The sequence below is a fragment of the Sus scrofa genome, chromosome 14, assembly GCF_054392235.1.
Source record: "Sus scrofa isolate SSC_HxYL_T2T_F1_AM1 chromosome 14, Sscrofa_HxYL_maternal_Yorkshire_Landrace_v2.0, whole genome shotgun sequence".
NCBI classification, from domain to species: domain Eukaryota; kingdom Metazoa; phylum Chordata; class Mammalia; order Artiodactyla; family Suidae; genus Sus; species Sus scrofa.
In genome coordinates this window covers 85,931,926-85,950,403 of record NC_139396.1, presented here as the reverse complement: position 1 = coordinate 85,950,403, position 18,478 = coordinate 85,931,926, and the positions used below count along the sequence as shown (strand labels likewise).

Here is an 18,478-nt window from a genome sequence, read left to right as displayed (position 1 = left end):
TTCCAAGAGCAGATCATGTATTTTCTATTGTTTTGCTTTTTTCTATGTCGTATAATAATACTAGTAGCAAAATTCTGATTGACTCAAATGCAAAATGTATTAGAAAAGATAAGGGCACACATCAGCATTGTGGAATACTGAATAGCTTCCTTAGGTAGTTGAGAATGAAAAGACAACCCTAGAAGAAAGAGTTGAAAAACCAGAATTATTCTAATGTCTTAATTCTTGCCTTTGTCCATTATCACTGATCATCCTGTTGATATGAGCCTGCTTGTGAATGTAGAATTTTCAGGCCAAAGACTGAAGATTTAAAATTGTATTTCTTAATAAAATAGGTCTATTTGGACTTTGGTTTTTCATTAATAGCTTAAGCAGGGGTGATATTTTTCATTTTTCACCCATCTTTCTTAGAATGAATCCTTCTTGGTAAATGTCAACTTCCTTTTTCTTTTATGGGTAGATCACAGGTAGAAACCAAGAAAAATAGTTGAGCTGCTGTTTCCATTTTATTTTATTTATTTTATTATTATTATTATTTTTATTATTATTTTTTTTGCTTTTTAAGGCCACACCCGTGGCATGTGGAGGTTCCCAGGCTAGGGGTCTAACTGGAGCTACAGCTGCCAGCCTACACCACAGTTCACAGCAATGCCAGATCATTAACCCACTGAGCAAAGCCAGGGATCGAACCCACAACCTCATGGTTCCTAGTTGGATTCATTTCTGCTGTGCCGCAGCCGGAATTCCAAGAGCTGCTGTTTTTAGATGAAGGTTTTGAAATATTAGATTCAAAATTTAGAAGTGATTTTTCATCCCAAAGATCTGTTTACCTTCAATAAACCCAGCTACCTCCATCCCCTTGGATTTCCTGTCACTAAAAAGGAAAAGTATTTTAGATAGTGCCCTTCATTTGCTCCTTATGTACTGAGAAATATTTCACATTTACTTTATTAAAACAAAATGAAATAAGTATCATATTCTGAGTTCCTTGGCATTTTAGCTCAGTAGTCTTGTTCATTTGACAGTCTGGAATAAAATAGTTGTTTTTAATAAAATTAGATCTGCACTTAAAGTCTTAGTCAAAACAGCAAAATACTGTAAGCTGAAAGGTGCCATTGTTTCTTGCCTTACCACATGTGCACACATGCACGTGCCTGTGCACACACACACACACGTGCACATATTGAGATATAAACCAGGGTTAAAAACTATCAAAACTGTTGCCTGGATTTTGAAAAAATAGAATTTTAAGCTTTTTTCAGAGTCAGTTCATTTTTTTGTCTCTTTTTTTATAGTTCCGAAATAAGGAGAGAATTAATGATACCAAACATTTTAGAAATTAATAATAGAGCCATTCTTAACCTTCTGTGTTTGTTCAAAGTAGATTTCTTGGCCACTATGGGCAGGAATTTTAAAATTTCAGGCAGCATATCTGAATGTTTTCGATTCAAACTGGATGTGGTTTAAATTAACTTTGTGTTTTTGTTTGCTTGTTTTACGGCCACCCCCAGAGCATATGGTAATTCCCAGGCCAGGAATTGAATCCGAGCTGCAGCCGTGACCTGCGCCACAGCTGTGGCAATACTGGGTCCTTAATCTACTTCTCCAGGCCGGGGATTGAACCCATACCTCTGCAGTGACCTGAACTGCTACAGTTGGATTCTTAAGCCACTGTGCCACAGTGAGAGCACCAGTTAGCTTTCTTTTTTTTTTTTAATTAATTAATTAATTAATTTATTTATTTATTTTAGTTTTCTTTTAATAGGAGTCTTCCAAAGGCCAATTGATAAGGACTGAGACTGAATTTTTCTACGGAAAGCATAAACCACACTAACAAAATAAATTCGAGAGTGAAGACTACACGTGAAACATATTTTGAAGAACCTCAAGCTGACTAGTATATGATAGGTGCTCTAATAAAAAGTAGTATTTCATTTGAGTATGATTTGGAGAGATACTGTTAGCTCTTTACCACCTTAATGCTAGGGATATATTTGAAGTGAAAAGTTGTGCTAAGGGCACTCTTCTGCCTGGCACTTTCAATCAAGGTGGCATGTATGCTCTAGCTAGAGAAGAGCTGCTGAGGACATTGACATCGCTGTTGAGGACAGTACCAACTCCGTTGTGAAAGTGAGGGTAGGAGGTGCTTGTAAGAGGATGCCGTCAGAACGCCTTACTAATGGATGTTAATCCTCGTCGCCATTGAGGCAGACAAGGCGAGTAGTCAAACGTGAGATATTCCCTGAGCCCCTTCCCTTGTCCCAAAATCTAGGGATACAGCCTGAGATCCTGCAAGGGTAGAGTTTGTGTCTAGAAGAGGAAGTTACTAAACATGTTAATAAATATGCAGACAAATAGTCCAGTAAGACAATAATAGGTCCAACAAAGTACTACAAAGAAGGTGGGTCTGGCCTGGGTAGTCATTAGGAAAACTGCTCTATTTAGTCTGGTCAGAGAAGGCCACTCAGAGGGTATGTCATTTGAGATACGGCGTGAATTATTCTAAGGAAGAAGTGGAGTTCCCTGGTGACCTAGCAGGTTAAGGATCCAGCATTGTCACTGCTGTGGCGTGGGTTTGGTCCTTGGCCCGGGAATTTCCACATGCTGCAGGTGAGACCAAAAAAAAAAAAAAAAAAAAAAAAAAATTAAAGGAAGACGTTTTTCCCAAGAAGAGTTTATCAAGCAGAAGGAACCATAGGTGCAAAGGCCTGGTGGATGGGTCAGAGCTGGATGTCTTCAGCTCCAAAGGTGGCCAGAGTTTCAAGAGCAAAGTGTACAAAAGAAGAGTGGTAGAAAGTAAAGATGAATTGAACCTTGATATGTCTGAGCAGTAACCACAGCCCCATCAGCAAGACGGCCAGGTATCACGTATGGATGACGATCGGGTGTCCAGAACTGAGACCTGAGACCTGAAACAGTCACCTGTTAATGTGTTAAGTGATTTTAAACCCATGGGACTCACTGAGGGGGTAACTGAAGCACAGAGGGTGGCAGAACTCTGGAGTCTCCCAGTAGTGAGAAAAGAAGGAACCAAGAAAAAAGAGAGAGAAGGGGAGGGAGACTGACACGTACCACACAGTGAGGTGGGAAGAAGACCAGGTAAGCTTGCCTAGTTTCTGGAGAGGAAAGGGGTTTATGAAGGAGGGTATAGCCAGCCATGCTGGGTGCTCTGTAACGTTAAACAGAAACCTGGCAATTGACTTTGTAAGATGTAGCCTACTGGTGCTCTTAGTAAGGCTGTTGAAGGGAAGGAATGGAAAGGACCTCATATTGAGGCATTTTTATGGTGAACTAGCTTAAGGAAATAAGGGAGTTGATGAAAGAGAAGTGGGGACAAGGCAGAGCTCAGGTTTAGTTTTTAAGCCTGGGAAGGATGAAAAGAGCATCTTGATGATGGAAAAGAGGTTGTAGAGCTGGAGAAACTGGTAGTGCAGGAGAGAGAGGGGATAATGACAGGAGCTAAGTTCTTAAGCCAAGAGAAGCCGTGGATGAAGTGAGGGAGCCAGTGCCCATGGGGAAGGGTTGACCTAAAGGGAACGCAGGGACACTCCTGTTGCAGAGAGAAGGAAAGCAGGGGACCTCAGTCGGATCCCGAAGGCAGTGGGAGGAGGGCTGGCCAGTTGATGACGTTGTACTCATCCTCTTACGTCTGTTTTCTCCATGAGGTATAAAGCAGCTGAAGGTGGGGGACGAAGGAGGTTTTGGAAAATGAAGAGAGAAGTCGGGGTGTGAAATCATTTTGGAAGCGAATTTGCCAGGGAGGTTTTATAAGACCATCTGGCACCATGGAGTGTCCCTTCAAGATTTATGGCAACAGATTTTTTTTTTTTTTTTTTTTTTTTGTCTTTTTGCTATTTCTTGGGCCGCTCCCGCGGCATATGGAGGTTCCCAGGCTAGGGGTCTAATCAGAGCCGTAGCCACAGGCCTTCGCCAGAGCCACAGCAACGCGGGATCCGAGCCGCGTCTGCAACCTACACCACAGCTCCCGGCAACGCCGGATCGTTAACCCACTGAGCAAGGGCAGGGACCGAACCCGCAACCTCATGGTTCCTAGTCGGATTCGTTAACCACTGCGCCACGACGGGAACTCCTATGGCAACAGATTTAATGTCAGTTCAGTCCGTGAAGTTAGATGATTTTCTTCTGGGCGGTTGATCTGGTCAGATCCAGGAGCAATCAGATGTGCTTACACCTGTGCAGGGGGTTTCCAGGAGGATGTGGTTCAAACACCAGGGCATAGTATATAAAGGGGGTGGTTGCCTAGTCATGCTAGGATGTCGAATGTAAACTACTAAGGGAGAAATTGCGGATAAGGTGGGGGTGTTGGATAGGGGAAAAGTGGAAGGGTCTGTACGGGGTGGGAGTACTACAGCCAAGGGACACATGGTAGTGACTGACGCTTGAGAGGCTTGCAGTGTGTATTTTGGAGGTGATGCAGCTATAGTTCATAAGGTATAGTGTGTGATCATGTGAGTGCACTGGACTGGGGTGCAGAAGGTCAAGGACTTGAGAGGCCAGAGCCTTAGAAATATCAGCTCTGTGAATGCTGAAGCTGCTAAGAAATCTGCCAGCAGCAGTGATGGAGACAAAGCAGGCCATAGGATGCTGTTGTTAGTGGTGAAGGTGGTGTACCAGGGATGTCAGTGGATGAATGAAGCAAGAAAGACTCCTAGATGATAGTTTGATGTTTCAGAAGATCTGGGGTTTTGAGGGAGGTGGGAAGAGATATGGTCTGAAAGCTGCAAAAGAGAGCATTCCAGGCCCTGAACTGTTTGAGGTATGGGAGTAAAACAGACACATGAAAGGCTTGCGGGAGTATCTAAGGAAAACAGCCCGTCTCTGCTAGCCTAAGAGGGCTTCAGGAAATGCCATGTGTGTCTGGGACAGTTGGAGCTGTGACAGTGAACAAGGTGATGGTGAATATTAGGTGGGATGTGACTACATCTAGAAGATTCTCAGAAGAAAGGGGTCATCCAGCAGAGGTCAGAGCACCTAGCTGGCACCACGGCATAGCTCTTCCATCCTCAAACCACCAGACATGGTGGGTGGACAAGAACTTCTCCAGGGACTTCTCCCTTGGCCAGCTTCCAGAGCTGAGCATACCCAGGAGAGGAACCGGGATGGTCTTTTCCTCAAGCCAGTAGCTGCCATGCCTGCATCTACTGTAGATGAACAAGCAGCCAGGGGGAATCTCTGGGTATCTCATCCTGGGCTCCTACTGAAGCAGCAAAACACATTTCATTCTTTCTTGTGAACTATTTTTTTTTCTTTTTATGGCCACTCCTGAAGCATATGGAAGTTCCCAGGCTAGGGGTCAAATTGTAGCTGCAGCTGCAACCTATGCCAGATCTGTGGCCATGCTGGATCCTTAACCCACTGAGTGAGGCCAGGGATCCAACCCACATTCTCACAGACATTATGTCAGGTTCTTAACCTGCTGGGCTACAATGGGAACTCCTTTCTTGTGAACTTTTTATGTTATGTATTGCACTTGCTAGACTAGAAGATCTTTGGAGGCAGAGCTAGGTAGGTCTGGAATCACTGGGAAACATCTCATTTCTGTTCCTCCCTTGTCCTTCCTGGTAGGGCAAGGAAAACATGGTGAGAAGACAAGAAGGAGACACCAGAGAAGAGAGAGGATGCTCCCTGGTCTCATGTTCCCTCTTCTGTCTGAGATGTAGAATTTTGCCTAAGGTTATCAGAGGGCAAGAGTCCCAACTAAATTTAGGCATATGAAGAAAGGGATACAGGAGAAAGATGCTTGAGATGCACTGAAAATAAGGCTATACTCCGTGAACAAAGAAATATTGTACTGTGACTATAGAAGTAAAAAGGTACCTCATGGGGTTTTGTGAGCATGTAGAAAAGGCAGTTGTTCAGCCAGCTCGTAGTTTTTGTTTTTGGTTTTTTTTCCTCTCCCTTCAAAGAAGTGTTTTCTGAACTATGTTTGGCCTCAAATGCCTCACAGAGAATGAATTTGATAAAAGTGTAGAAAAAGCCTTTGCCCTGAATCTAGGCTCCTTTTGACAGAGTCTTACTCTCTCAGAACATGGACAGTGATAATCCCGATAAGGACTGTTTATGCCAAGAAAGGCCTCTGAGGGAACCAGCCGTTCAAAACCATGAAACAAAAGCCAAACTTGAATATATTTTTGCAAACAAAACAATACCTTTTTAATAAAATTGTCTGGTGGTAAAAAAAAAAAAAAAAAATTTAAAGATAAAAAATAAATAAATAAAAATGAAAAATGTGTTCATTGATTTTCACTCCTTCAGTGTCTTTGAGGAGAAAGCAAAAGATTTCTTGACAAAGTTTGTTTTCAGTTAAACTTTTTGAGGAGAGTGGTTGTTTTTGTTTGTCTGTTTGTTCTGTTTTGTCTTTTTGGCCATGCCTGTGGCATGTGGAAGTTCCCAGGCCAGAGATTGAACCAGTGCCATAGCAGTCACAATGCTGGATCCTTAACTGCTTAGGCCACCAGGGAACGAACTCCCTCTTTTGTTTATTTTAAAATAATTCTCAAAAACTACAATTCTTGAAAGTTGGGAAAAATACAGATTATAAGGAGGAAAAAAGCGATGTAGAGTAGTCTCAACACCCAGGATTAACTCTTATGAACAATGTAGCCTATTTCCTTGTAGCCTTTTTTTTTTCCTATGTCCTTTTTTTTTTTTTTTTTTTTTTTTTTTTGTCTTTTTGCCATTTCTTGGGCCGCTCCCGTGGCATATGGAGGTTCTCAGGCTAGGGGTCGAATCAGAGCCATAGCTGCTGGCCTACGCCACAGCCACAGCAACACGGGATCCGAGCCGCATCTGCAACCTACACCGCAGCTCATGGCAATGCCGGATCCTTAACCCACTGAGTAAGGCCAGAGATCGAACCCGCAACCTCATGGTTCCTAGTTGGATTTGTTAACCACTGAGCCACGACGGGAACTCCTGTCCCAATTTTTTAAGTAGCTAAGTTATATTCTGTAAGTCGTCTTGGTAAAATAAATTTGAAATCTGTTCTTAGATGAAGTTGCAAAATATAAGATCTTATAGTTCAAAAATTAATTATGAAGATTACTGGATTCAGGCCTATTTCTTCAGAAATATGGAACATGGACTTCTCTATAGAACACAGAACTATCCATGTCTAAAAATTAATATGAAAGGAATGGTATCATTAATTTAAAAATCTGTAAGCATAAGATAAAATTTTCCACTTTTTATACAACCACATTGGGTTGGGGGAGCTTCCTTAAAAAGGATAAAAGCAAAGAATTAACATTAACAACTTCTCTCACAGTCTTTCTCTCAATCAGTGTCTAAGCAAGAGCCAAGAAGAACTGGGGCAAGGAGCTATTTTTACATTATATGTTCTTTTTTTTTTTTTTTTTTTTTTTCTTCCTGGGATTTGCAGGAGAAATGGTGGCAAAGAACTTCCTGTCTGCTGTTCTTAACTCCAATTTATTTGGAAAGTATTATTTCAAAATAACATGGCTTCAGTTATTTTTCCTTAAGGATTTACCAAACAATGTCAAATTCAGTTTTCTACTGAGATTGAAGATAGTGTCTGTGCTTTTTTTTTTTTTTTCCTGGTAATGAAAGAGTTTACTCCCGATAAGAGTTTTTCAAGCACATGAGGATGTGTGCCATCTTCCTCTTTAAAGATGCTTTATAGGAGTTCCCGCTGTGGCACAAAGGGATCAGCAGCATCTCTGGGGCACTGGGATGCAGGTTCATTCCCTGGCCTGGCACTTAGGTTGGGTTAAGGATCTGGCATTGCCACAGCTGTGAACTCCATATGCCACAGAGTGGCCAAAAAAAGGGGAAACAAATTATAAAGATACCTGTAATTCTGGGAGAATCGCTCTGTTATCAAAAGGCTTCAAGTACTCTCACTTTAAAAAAATTCTCAAGTCTTCTGTCACATTTATTCTAACACATAGGTCCTCTGTCTTGAGGGAGGGGGAGAATGGCTTAAATCCTAAGGCTTTGTTTTCACTACCACTGAACAATTCACAATTCACAAAGTGTTCAGTGATGGAGTCTAGCCGATTGTCGAAGGTGGGTTGAAAACCAGGCTGTGCGTTAGACTTGGATAGATGGTGCACAGTTCTCTGCAGGGGACAGCCCATTCCCCATGACATCGTAGACCCCACGCGGGCTAGAGACGCCCCAGCCAAGCACGGCCACTTGGTGCCTGGTCACGGGCTGAGCTGAGCATGACAGCAATGCACGTGGCTCTCCTGGCCCTGCCTGCTGACAGGCTGGGATCTCCCTTGAAGAGCCTAAGAGACACTAAGTGCAGAGGCTTGTGGGGACAACAGGAGGTTCCAGAGGCGCTGTTTCTATGTTAGAATCAGTCTTTGTTGTAAAATTTGCCCCTATGATCTCTGTATCCTTTCAGCGGTTGTTGAACATTCCTGACCTCCTCTTGCCCCCGAATAAGCTCCTGCAGAGAACGGAGTGAGGGATGGAGCCTGTCACACTCTGCCTGGACCAGCTGGGAGCAAGTGGTCCAGAGGTCTCCATCACACATAGCATCTTCGAAACAAACAATTCCAAGAGTTCCCTGGTGGCTCAGTGGAATAAGGATCTGGCATGACACAGGTTCAGTCCTGGCCCAGGAACTTCCACACTCCACAGGTGGGGCCAAAACCAAAGAAACAAACAGAATAAAAATAGACAAGTCCCCTCTTTTCATCTCAGTTTGTGAAAATCAGTCAACAAAATTCATGATGAAAGGAAGATGGTATGACAAAAAATCCTGTAGACAGTAAATAGTATGAGAATCCAAAGAGGTGTGTTGGGAAAAAATAATCAAGAAAATTTTTATAAAGGGACTTATATTGAAATACATAGATATGTAATTAGATGATGTTCCAATGCTTGCTTATTACAGTGCATACTGTAATAGTTATGGAAAACTCGTCTGGACTAAAGGAATTTAAAGACTTAGAATTCAGGAGTTCTAGCTGTGGCACATCAGGTTAAGGATCTGACATTGTCTCTGTGGTGGTACAGGTTCAATCCCCAGCCCGGTGCAGTGGGTTAAGGATCCTATGTAGCCACAGCTCTGGTGTAGGTTGCAGCTGTGGCTCGGATTTGACCCATGAACTTCATGTGCCACAGGTACAGGCAAAAAAAAGAAAAAAAGATTTAGGATTTGTTTTTTTATTTTTGATTCACTTATTCTTATTCTCCCTTTTTTTCTCTTTCTTCATCCCTTTGTCTTCTTTTCCTTCCTCCCTCTACCAAGAGAATCCAGTTCAGTTTACGAAGCTAAATATGAGCCCCATGTCTGTGAATGTACATTGACAACCACACAGTACCTGCCATCCCTGAGTCCTAGAAACCTTAGTGGATTAAAAAAGCAAATGGTTCATACACTTTTATTTTCTCTTTGCTGATCATTCCCCACCCCCTTTTTTGGAAAAAGTAGGAAGGAGGGGAGAAACAAATGTTGAAAGCGTTGAAGGAGTAGTTCAAAGGTGGGGGGGTCATTTCATAAGAACATCACTGAGGAGGGTTTTCACCTGTGCTCTCAAGTATCCTCACTTTATCAATAAATTCAGACACCAAGGTTTCCTGGGATCTGGTGCCCTACTTAGCCGGCTCTTCATCAACTTGAACTTGTAAATTGTGCCATTCCTGTGAAATTAGACTATCTGCATTTGTTTAGCTGTGGACTCTGGCCAGTTCACAAACACCTGTGGGTTTTTTTCCCAGTTTTATTGAAGTATAGTTGATCTACAATGTTGTGATAATTTCTGCTGTATAGCAACGCAATTCAGTTTTACCTATACACAAATCCATTCTTTTTCAGATTATTTTCCCACATAGATTATCACAGAATATTGGGTAGAGTTCGCTGCGCTATATAGCACGTCCCCATTGGCCAGTCATTCCGAATACCTCAGTATGCCTGTGTGTCAGGTGTGACTGACCTCTGAAGGCAGATCTTCAGGAGCAAAGGCTTTATTATCAGCAGTGGGAGAGTTTTTTCCTCAGGCTCTCATTTTCAATTTGCTGCTGCTTTTAATTCAGAATTCAAATGAATATGAAAAATTGGTTGCCATTGTCTGCCTGTATTTTAGATTTAAAGTGGTATTGCTTTTTTTCATTTTAAATGCATTTCTGGATGTTTCATTTTAAATGCAGTGGCAGCTGAGCTTTTTGTTTTATAATCTATGTTAGAAAGCAGTTTTTAAAGTAATAAGGATGTACCTTTTCATTCCGGATGCTGGATGCTTGCTAAGCTGATCCGTGGGAGCCTGCTGGCCTGAGCAGCTGTCACCTGCCTATTTCTGATTGCCCCTTCCCCTGTAAGTTCCCTGTGACTCACCTTGATCTTTCAGGAGCCTGTCTTCTTTTCTTATCTCCTTTCCTTATCCTGCCATACACGTTCCCCCTAAAATCTCAAATTAGTAGGATTCAAAATGAAAATGAACACCATGCCATGATCTGTAGTTTTTGCATATTTCAGTAAGAGAACCTGGACCAAAAGATGCAAATGAGTGGTCTTTTATTTCCCCTCTTCAAATAGAGAACTTCCCAAATGCTCCTGCCCTCAGATGGAGCCATCTACGTTAGCACCGAAGTGAATAATTCTATATTTGGCGGTTATATGTCACAGCAAGTCTCATAAACGCAGCAGATGTACGTCCTGGGTGACTGCCATTAGTGTGCATCTGGGGAGTTATTTGCTGGTTATTGGCAGATTTGGGGAGGGGGATGGTAAAGGCCGGGAACCGGGGACTTTCCCCTGCATTGTTTTATCTTCTCAGCCATTGTCCCCAAAGAAAAAGCTTCTGAGTCTGAATCCCCAACCGAACCTTTTTTTTATTTCAATGTTTGGTCCTGAAATTATGGGAAGCTTTTGGATCAGAGGGTTTCAATTAAGAGAAGCCAGCCTGACCTCCTTCATTGTTTAAATCCTAATTGTTTCTGAAAGGAAAGCATTTGAGGAAATACATGTATGTGCCCTCTGAGTGGGCTTTGTTTGCTTTTGTGAAAGTCATTTTAGGGAATTGTCCATGTGAAACCAAGGAAGCACTAAAGTAATTGGAGCTATATTATTCTCCCTGGAGCATAGCCAGGTCAGTGGCCTGGGAAGCACAGAAGGGCATGGGGAACTCAAGGTGGGGCAGCAGCAAGCGTCTTTATCTTCTCCCAACTGGTGAGGGAGGGGCTGTTGTAACAATAACTACCATCCCACCCCCCAGCCCCGCCCCAACAGGAACCCGGTTGAGGTTTTCCAGCACTGCATCCAGAAGACCCTTCCTGATCACTGACCTAAACTGCTTACTGTAACATTTCTCCGTTCCCTGTTTCTCCTTCTCTCTCTTTTATCTCAGTAATAGCTTTTCCTTTAGAGATTTGAGCTGGGGCTGAATAGACTCTCTGGGTTAGATTTCTAAAGTCTCTTTCCTAGAGAAGTAGGATTGAGAGGATTGGCCTGAGCAACCTAAGGGGCCTGCTTTATCTCATCCAAGACAAATCTGGAAGAGCTTCTGCACATTACTTCATATCTTCCTGTCTTCCCTTGTCTCTAACTTATAGGCATTAGAGGATCCCATATTGCTTGCTCACAGGAAAGTGAAGATCTGTTCATCCTCTAAAGATTTTTTTATCACATTCATTTAAAGGTTTTTTTTTTTTTTTTTTTTTGCTTCTCTTCCTTTAGGCTGCTCCCTCCCTGTTTTATTCCCTCTCTTTCATACCTATTCAGTCTCTTCTGAAAACCAGAACCTTAAGCTACCATCTCAGCTCCATCATGATACCAGCTGTCTACTGTGAACCTTACTATGCATATTATATTATAGATACTTGTACTCATTGTCTTATCTCCTCTTCTAGATTGTCAATTCCTTAAAGACAGGTCATTTTCAGAGTTCCTGTTGTGGCACAGTGGAAACGAATCTGACTAGCCACCATGAGGATGCGGGTTCGATCCCTGGCCTCCGTCAGTGGGTTGGGGATCCAGCATTGCTGTGAGCTGTGGTGTAGGTCACAGATGTGGCTTAGATCCTGCGTTGTTGTGACTATGGTGTAGGCCAGCATCTGCAGCTCTGATTTGACCCCTAGCCTGGGAACTTCCATATGCCATGGGTGAGACCCTAAAAAGAAAAAAAAAAAAGACAAGTCACTATCCATCTTTGACTCTCCCTAATATAGTGTCTATACAAAGTATGTAGTCAGTACAGATTAATGTAGCTGGAGTTGAAAAAAATGTAAATGATAGATATGTTAGTTATTAGGCATGTAGTCTTTACTGTGCTATTCCACTTGTTCCTAGGAAAGTGCTTCCTAACTGGATGGGGTTCTTGCCCTCCCCATCCCCCATTCTCCTGCTGTTTTCTTATCTTATCACATGTTCCTCTAAGGCTCAACTGACCTCTTGGAGATGTGTCTTGTCCAGAGAGCCAGTGCTCATAAGCTTCTTATCTTTCTATGAATAGTGTGTCAGTTAGAAGGGAGAACAGACATGATAAGAATGAATTTTGTCTTCATTTTAGTTCCTGTTCCAATGATTGCTACTGTGTTTATATTTTCTCCTCTTTTTCTTTGTATTTAGGGAAAAAATAGGGTTCCCAGGGGCTTTTAGCAGATAAGGTGAGTTATTTGTATCCACAGAACCTGAGTTATTTTGAAACCAGCTGTATGTAAAACACTGATTTATGTGAAGAGGGAGGATTAAAACCTTCACATATTTGAGAGGTGTTTTGGTGTTTAAGAAAAAGTGTACAATAACCCAGACATGAAAAGAACCTAAATGTCCATTGATAGAGGAATAAAGAAGATGTGGCATATATATGCAATGGAATATGACTCACTCATATGAAAGAATGAAATAATGCCATTTGTAGCAACTTGGATGGACCTAGAGATTATCATTCAAACTGAAGTAAGTTAGAGAAAGGCAAACATCATATGATATCACTCATATGTGGAATATAAAAAAAAAATGGTACAAATGAACTACTTTACAAAACAGAAACAGACTCACAGACATGGAAAACAAACTCATGATTACCAAAGGGGAAAGGTGGTAGGGAGGGATAAATTAGGAGTTTGAGATTAATATGTATACACTACTATATATAAAATAATCTACAAGGACCTACTCTATATATAGCCCAGGAAACTCTATTCAGTATTCTGTAATAACCTATATGGGAAAAGAATCTGAAAAAGAATGGATATAAGTATAACTGAATCACTTTATTGTATGCTTGAAACTAGTGCAACATTGTAAACCAAGTATACTTCAATGCAAAATAAAAATCAATGAGGTTTTCTTTTTTTTTCTTTTTTTTTTTTTTTTGCTTTTTAGGGTCCCACCCAAGGCACATGGAGGTTCCCAGGCTAGGGGTCCAGTCGGAGCTAGAGTTACCGGCCTTCACCACAGCTACAGCAACATCAAATCCAAGCTGTATCTGTGAACTACACCACAGCTCATGGCAACACCAGATCCTTAACTCAGTGAGCAAGGCCAGGGATCGAACCTGCAACCTCATGGTTTCTAGTTGGATTCATTTCCACTGTGCCACAACGGGAACTCCACAATCAAAGAGTTTTAAAAACAAAAATAAATAAATAAATGAAATTACTCTCAGGCCACAATAAAGAAAGAAAAAGAAAAAGCAAGTGTGAGGGTTGGATTTTAGATACACTGAATGTTTCACAGGTTTATTTATTGAGCAGATATCTTCCTTAGCATCGAACAGTTTTCCCAACTAATCTTTGTTTACTACTTTCATGAGAACTGAAAGACATTTCCTTCAGTCTTGAATTGCCTGCCAGAGCTATAACACATGAGGTCTTTGTACTTCTTTCCCCAGTAGTTGCTGAAATCCAGCATTCAGACTCTCTGCAGAGACGTCTTGCAGAAAGAGATCTTTTTCCCATTTCTCTGGTTGAATTCATGAGATCACAAGTTAAATGAAAGGTTGAAGTTCAAGAAGCAAATAAAAGGCCAAGTTGTAACACCAAACAGTTGGCACCAAAAAGGTTCTGCACTTCTCTAGTTAAAGCAACTGTTGCTGCGCTAAGCTGTGGTGGGGTTTTCCTCTTTCTGTATTTCTCTCATGAGCCTATACTGCCACCACCTACTCAGCCTTGGAGCAGCAAGGCTTCCTCACAATGCGTGCCTGGGAGATCAAAATGGCAGTAGAGGGGCTGTCATTACGTGTAGGAGATATGCCCATTGAATCTGTATCCTTTCTGTCTTTAGACATTGTAGTCTAAGATCTCTTAGCAGATATTGGATGTGTTCCTTTTCCCTCACCACACAATCACTGAGAACCTGTCATGTGCATGTCGTATGTACCAGGCATTGTGGCCTATAGTCTGTATCAGACAGCTGTAAACTGATTTCTTGTTTGGCTTATGAAATCAGCACATTTTCTTTTAGAGGAACCCCTTTTATGAAATAGAAATACAGTATCTCTTGGAGTTCCTGGCATGACTCAGTGGTTACCATGAGGTTGCATGTTCGATCCATGGCCTCACTCAGTGGGTTAAGGATCCGGCATTGCCGTGAGCTGTGGTGTAGGTCGAAGACATGGCTTGGATCTGGCGTTGCTGTGGCTGTGGCGCAGGCCGGTGGCCACAGCTCTGATTAGACCCCTAACCTGGGAACTTCTGTATGCCATGGTGTGGCCCTACAAAAAAAAGACAAAAAAGAAAAAAAAGAAATACAGTATCTCATGAGTGATAAAACTATAACTATTACTACTATTACCACTACTAGTAGTAGTAATACAACTATTTTTACTACTATCACTGTTATTACAAGTGTTGCAATTACTACAACTATTTCTGCTACTATTACTGCTACAACAATTATTATTCCTGCTATAACTATTACTACTACTATTACTATCACTCTAACTATTACTGTTGCTACAAATATTACTAACACTAGTACTACCGCTGCTGCTTATATTATTATTAGCACCTAGCAGAGTGTAGGGGTTTAAATTCTATCATGAATTCTTTAAGTATAATACTTAAACTTTTGAGCCCTCTGAAATTGGTATTTATCTCTGTTTAATAGCTGGGATGCTTGAGGCTCACAGAAGTTTAATTACTTGTCCTGGGTCACATGGCTAATATGTTTCAGAGCTGGAGTTCAAACCTAAGTCTGTTTTACCCCTAAGTCTGTGTCCTTCGTCACTACCTCCTACTTTGCCCAGAGGTTGTCCAATGCCAGTATATTCTGACACAGCCAGAAAATTTGGGCCAGTTCTGGGGTTTTCTTTCATACAACAAGTAAGACAGGTACATGAATAAGTAAAACCCAAGGACCCAGCTCTCTGGACCACCCAGACTCAGAATGGGCTAGCTGGGGTGAGAGACACTTGATACTCAACATGAATTTGCTTGGGGAATAGCAGCAAGATTGGGGGGGGGGGGTCCCTTTGGCCCTTCAAAGAATTTGTACTCCATCCTTGCTCCATAGCTAACATGGCTAGATAGAATATATAGGAAACAAAGACATTTTCTGGCTAACACCTCAGTGCAAGGGCAGCACGCAAAGTGGAGCTTGACGGTGGCGAAGGAACAGGGCTTTCAAATTCAAGGTCACACCTGAAATCTCAGAGACTTATTCACTTAGGCTCAAAAAAAGCCGTGTTTCAAAGTGGTCACACATTATTAAGTGTTTAATGTGGTGGTTATTCAAGCTTGTTCCCCAGGCCAGCAGGAGCAATGTCAGCTTGGAACTTGATGAAAATACAAATTCTTGTGCTCTGCCTCACATCCACTAAATCAGAAATTCAGGAGGTGAGTCCCAGCAGTCTGTTTTTTATAAGGAAATTCCGATATACTGTGTGACAGCCTTTAGTTTAAGGTATACCTTTGCTCATCATTGCAAATGAGTCTAGTGAAGCAAGCAAAAGGGACTGGTTTATAATAATACCAACTCACCTATCTGGGGAGTTCCCATGTGGCTCAGTGGGTTAATGATCCAGTGTTATCACTGCAGCAGCTTGGGTGCCTGCTGTGGAATGAGTTTGACCCCTGGCCTTGGAGCTTTTGCATGCCTTGTGTATGGCCAAAAAAAAAAAAAAAAAAAAAACAGCTTACCTATCTGGAACTTAACCATTCATTTATTCATTCACCATTTTTTGCCAAGCACTTTGACAAATATAAATTAATTTCATCCTTATAAGAATCCTGTGGGATGTTCTTTATCTCCATTTTACAGTTGAGAAAACAGGTTAGAGATATGAAGTGACTTGTCCAATAGCACACAGTCATCTTGGAATTTGAATCAAGTTTCTGCACATGTGCTCTGAGAATTACGATCTTGCACGCCAAGGAACTCTAGGGCAAGCAGGAAAATAAAGACATTACATAATTTAGAAAACACCACTACTTCTTCATGCTCTTATGGTAGTGAAATTAATCTTTTCAGCATACAGAGAGTTAACCAAGTGAATGTTCCCTTAAAAATATAAACCTTTCTCAAAGAGATATGGTATAGAGATTAAACAAGCAGTCTTTTTGTCTGTAGTTCATAATCATGGAACGTGTGTAAATAGTTGCATTTTAAACCTCCGTAAGGTTTTGAACACCTGCTAGTGTGCACATTTGTTCAGTAAACATATATCTAGTGTGTACAGTACTGCATTAGGTACTGGGTAGACACTTTTAAAAAAAGGATTAATAGATGGTCTCAAGCCACTTAATAGATTCTTTGTATGGAGTCATTAGAAAACAATAAAAGATAGAATATCAGGGCCTAAGTGATATGATGCAATAGTGGTTGAATAAAGGATGAGGTCAGTGAGGGTTATTCAACCCACCAGTGTTTTCCAGAAGAATAAGTCTATAGAATCAGTACATTGAAGTTTGTGACTCTAAGCCTGGGGCAAAGAGACATGAGGAGACATGGCCTACTCTGGGTTGGGGGATGGGGAGTGAGAGGGGGAGGGAGGAAGAGAGAGAGGGTGTGTTTATATATATGTGCAGATATCTACATATGTATATTTCCAATTTGTCAGAGTAATTATATACATATGAAATCTCAGCAATAGTTGCTAAATTGCTCCCTGAATAGACGTATTTAGTTATCCTTTTCTTTAATGATCTAGATTCTCACAGAATATCTTTGGCATCAGGACAAGCTGGCTCCATAGCCATATTTCAGTTTTATTCTGCAGGTTTCTCCTCCTATAGGAGAACCTTTCTGGGTGACATTTGTCTTGGCTGCCATGGGAGCTGTGAAGCTGTGGACGTGATAGCAGACACCTGGAGGCAGTTCGCAGGTGGCTTTGAATGCTCCCTTTGCATCTGTACAAATAGTCACCTTTTGGGGTTTTGGATGATGATGGCAGGTAATTTAAGTGGAAACGGCAGTGAAGGACAGGCAGGGTGTGCTTTGAGGCAGTTAATTTAGAACTAGATGGTATTAGGATGTGCTTCTACCCCCACTCCCTTACGTGTTCAGGCAGGTGCAACCAGTTTGAAAATACAGGCATAGGAGTTCCCGTCGTGGCGCAATGGTTAACGAATCTGACTAGGAACCATGAGGTTGCGGGTTTGATCCCTGCCCTTGCTCAGTGGGTTAACGATCCGGCGTTGCCATGAGCTGTGGTGTAGGTTGCAGACTCGGCTCGGATCCGTGTTGCTGTGGTTCTGGCATAGGCCAGTGGCTACAGCTCCGATTCGACCCCTAGCCTGGGAACCTCCATATGCTGCGGGAGCAGCCCAAGAAATAGCAAAAAGACAAAAAAGAAAAAAGAAAATACAGGCACAGGTCTATGGATTATCAAAACACTTTTGCCATCAAACAGCAGTTCTCAAAGTGTGGTACCCAGACAGCAGCAGTGGCATCGGGGGACTTGATGGAAAGATAGCATGTCAAGCCCCATGTCAGACACGTGGGAGCAGGAGCTTTGGGGTGGACTCCCCAGAGTGTGTTTCAACAAGCCCTCCAGGTAATGATATGCAAGCAAGTTGACCAACCAGGATTGGTGTAAGAATGGTCCACAAGAAGAAGCTTAATCCACAATCACGTTCTTACCACCATCTTTCTTTGCTTGTGACTGCATAATCCATAAGATCCAACAATTTCAAGCTATGGGGGAGGTACCCTATAGATCTGCTTCTCCTCTCAATCCTCAGAGGAACCATCTTTCATCATTTCTGTTTTTAGATATATTAGTAGTGAGTGCTTCCCCTATTCGAAAAGATATTTTCAGATTTCCCTGGTGGCTCATCAGGTAAAGGATTCAGCATTGTCATTGCTGTGGTGCAGGTTCGACACTTGGCCTGGAAACTTCCATATGATGTGAGTGCAAAAAAAAAAAAAAAGTATATATACACACATATATAGTCTTTATATATCATCTGTGAAAGGTATTTATTGCTACCTTCTTTGAGAAATAAGGATTTAGTTTATTTATATTCCTTTCCCTTTCTCCTGCCTTTTCTGAATTTTTTATCAGCTACACTTTTTGGTTCTACTAGAGATTACCTTTAT

The 18,478-nt window shown here is 41.7% G+C and overlaps 1 protein-coding gene and 1 long non-coding RNA gene across 37 annotated transcripts in view; one reads left to right on the top strand and one right to left on the bottom strand.

Moving 5' to 3' along the window:
• The window catches only part of ANK3 (ankyrin 3), a 777,589-nt gene that overhangs the window by 423,568 nt on the left and 335,543 nt on the right, over positions 1 to 18,478 (top strand).
• Positions 7,360 to 16,069, bottom strand: LOC146396832 (uncharacterized). Of its 2 annotated transcripts, none has more exons than XR_014827968.1 (2): positions 13,531 to 16,069; positions 7,360 to 11,882 (listed from the first exon to the last, which is right to left on the bottom strand). It is a non-coding gene; the product is annotated as an uncharacterized LOC146396832 (long non-coding RNA). The 2 variants fall into 2 exon arrangements; XR_014827969.1 differs by having other exon boundaries at positions 7,360 to 11,778.